The sequence below is a fragment of the Penaeus monodon genome, chromosome 34, assembly GCF_015228065.2.
Source record: "Penaeus monodon isolate SGIC_2016 chromosome 34, NSTDA_Pmon_1, whole genome shotgun sequence".
In the NCBI taxonomy this organism is placed as follows: Eukaryota; Metazoa; Arthropoda; class Malacostraca; order Decapoda; family Penaeidae; genus Penaeus; species Penaeus monodon.
In genome coordinates, this window is record NC_051419.1 from 5,642,753 (window position 1) to 5,642,985 (window position 233).

A 233-nucleotide genomic window follows, 5' to 3' on the forward strand; every position below is an offset into this window, starting at 1 on the left:
CTCATCTCTTACCACGAAATCCTTTCCTGTGTTATTTACATCTATTTTTTTTTTTTATCAATTTCCCTCATCTAATTACACGTAGTTCGTGAGCTGATTGATATTCAATTCTGATCGACTTTGAAAAATGGTGGGGGGGGGAGTGTGGAAAAGGTAGTTGAAGGGAATTTGAATAATTAGCAAAAGAAAATTTATTTAAGAAGAAACGGAAAGCAATTTAGATTTTAAAGAGT